Below are 2,785 nucleotides of genomic sequence, written 5' to 3'. Positions count from 1 at the left end.
GCAAAATTTAGAAAAACGGGAACTGCCAATGGTTGAGAATGTTCCTATGATAAAGTGCTTTAAAAGCCAAAACAGCAATCAAAGAGCTTACAGAAGAGTACACTGAAACAATAAAACAGCTCAAAGTAGCTCCCACAGCTAGAATGGTTGGATAAAAGAGAAGATTGTTCAGCCTGTCTTTTTCCTCCAAAAATCCGCCATTTTAGTGATTTTACCACCACTTTGGATGAGCGTTAATTAGAATCGCTTTATAAGTGCAAAAGGTCCATTAAACTCTGAGCATGCGCAGTAATCAGTCACCTGACATGACGCTGAGAATTCAGACAAGAAGCAGCTGCAGCAACTGTTGATAGTGGTAAGATAAGAGATATGTAGCTGCAGTTACTTATGTATTGATAGATAGAATCAGGTGTGTGGTCAGCTACTTTACTCAGCTGCTATAGGCTCACGAGTCATTTTGAATCAGTGAAGCATTGCTTTGACAGGTAAGGGATTTGTTTGTACTCATGGGAGTGGATTGTGTCATTGTAGGAGTTTATATGATAACATGGTTACAAACCCCTGATTTTAATAAATGTCTACCGCCCGTATCTAGATATTAGAACAATGATAGCAATCTGTGAGGGATTGGGAAGGAGAAGTGTGAGAGAAAGTTTATAGTATAGAAGACTGACACTGACTGGGACAACTGTGATGATCACTGCTTGTGTGTTTCTTTCTTGTGTACTCAATCTGGCTACTAGCAGCTATTGGACGTGTGCTGCCATAAGGCTTAGTTGTTAATCATGCTTCATTTCTTATCATACTTTGATGACACATTGTCAGCTCTCTTGGCCTCATACTCTCACTGTCTTTCTTGCTCATTTAGAGCAATCATTATTGTCTTTCACCCATTGGAAGTCTGATGATTGGCTGTCAGACTTAGCAACATGTTACTTTATACACTCTACTGTGCTCTTGATCTCAGATGGCTATTATTTGTTCTTCAATCCTACCGGGCCATACACTAGGCAAAATGTTGCCAGCAACTTTTGTAGTGTTGTTTTAGTATGGCAAAATAGTTTTAGTTATTGTTATCACTTCAAAATTGTATTTTAGTTTTAGTTTTAGTTTTATTCTTCCAGTGTTATTGTTTTAGTTTTAGTTATAGTTTTATTCACCAAACTCTTTCCGTTAATGTGACAACAATTAGTGTCAAAATTAGAGACATGTAAATGAACGAAATGACTTGACCAACATTACAGTGCAAGTATTAGTGGTCAAACCTCTTAATTATACTGCAATAATTTAAGTAGTTTCAAGTGTGCTATTTCAGTTTTAGTTTTAGTTAATGTAACACACAATTGAAGTTTTAGTTTTAGCTATAGTTAATTAGTACTAGTTTTAGTTTTAGTTTTAGTTATAAGCACTGAGAAAGTTGAATTTTAGTTTTAGTTTCAGTTAATGAAAACAGCTCACTAAAATAGGTTTTAGTTTTAGTTTTAGTTAACTAAAACAACACTAAACTTTTGTTGTTACTTTGTACATGTAAAGGTGGGCATCCACTATGCAATTTTGCTGCCAGTACCTTTGATGTGGTTGTGCAACATGTTGCATGAAGTTGAGAGTCTCTCTACTTCATGTAACATGTTGCCCAACCACATCAAAAGTTTGACCACAAGTTGCAAGCAACAAGTTGCCTAGTGTATGGAGGCCTTAATTCCTACTGTTGATGTATCTTGAGGTCCAGAGGGAAGCCACAGCATTTACTACAGCATTTACCAAATGAACTAGGACAGTTAACACCTTTGCATACTACATGTACATTTACAGCTCAAGCAGGGATGGGGTCAATTACAGGCAAAAAGGATTATATTACTATTACTATTACTTGTAAAAATACAGTTTGCAATTACTATTATATTACTATTACAGTGCACTGTATCTCTATTACTATTACAGCTACAATGTAATCTAATTACTATTGCTATATTACTATTACAGATATAATGAGCCAAGTAGGTTAGAGTTAAGAAAAAAATTATTTTCACTGAACATTGTACTGATAGTAGTCATATACATGTACATGTAAATGCATTCACAAATGACTGTTACATTTAATGTTCACGAGTTTCTCGAACTTGGTGTCAGTAAGCCTACAGCGATCTGGACGAAATACTTTTCCCCCAATACTAAACAGACGTTTGACTGGTCCAGACTAAGCTGGCTCTGACAGATAATGCTTAGCTAAAGTAGATAACCCTGAATATGTCGCAGTATTTGCTTTCCAAAAAATGAGGGAATGTTCTGTTACAGCTAAGCACAATCTAGTGTAAAATCTTACACCTACATGTACATGTCTAAATTTTTAAATAAACCAGGGGCAAAACCTTTGAAGCAGTCTGTGGTCTATTATGTACATGTATTACACAAAAAATAATACAATTACTTTGCATCCAATTACATTACTTAATTTCTCAAGTATCTATATTACTATTATATTACTATTACTGTAACAACTGTAATCTTTACTATAACTATTACTATTACTATTACATATTACCCCATCCCTGAACTCAAGGAAAAGAATGCAATTCATATACATATAGTTTTAAGCCTATTTTATGCTTCTGTTTGCACTGAAACTAATGAAAACATGATGAAATCTTGATAAAACGAAACATTGTGTTCAAAGTGTATCATTCAAATTAATCTTAAAACAGATGTGTTTTGCATGGTAGATGTCACATTCTTCACAGTACAGATTGGCTTTCTCACAACAGTTATCACACTCCTCTTTTAGAAA

At 34.7% G+C, this 2,785-nt stretch overlaps 1 long non-coding RNA gene across 1 annotated transcript; it reads left to right on the top strand.

Moving 5' to 3' along the window:
* The first annotated feature begins 278 nt into the window (after window positions 1–278).
* Window positions 279–1,001, top strand: LOC109588477 (uncharacterized). The gene is made up of 3 exons (XR_002188183.1): window positions 279–355; window positions 400–485; window positions 596–1,001. It is a non-coding gene; the product is annotated as an uncharacterized LOC109588477 (long non-coding RNA).
* Window positions 1,002–2,785: the final 1,784 nt, after the last annotated feature.

This window comes from Amphimedon queenslandica, unplaced genomic scaffold (assembly GCF_000090795.2).
Source record: "Amphimedon queenslandica unplaced genomic scaffold, v1.1 AMPQUscaffold_12067, whole genome shotgun sequence".
Lineage (NCBI taxonomy): Eukaryota > Metazoa > Porifera > Demospongiae > Haplosclerida > Niphatidae > Amphimedon > Amphimedon queenslandica.
Note: the sequence above shows the minus strand (reverse complement) of the source record. Positions and strands in the feature narration are given on the sequence as shown.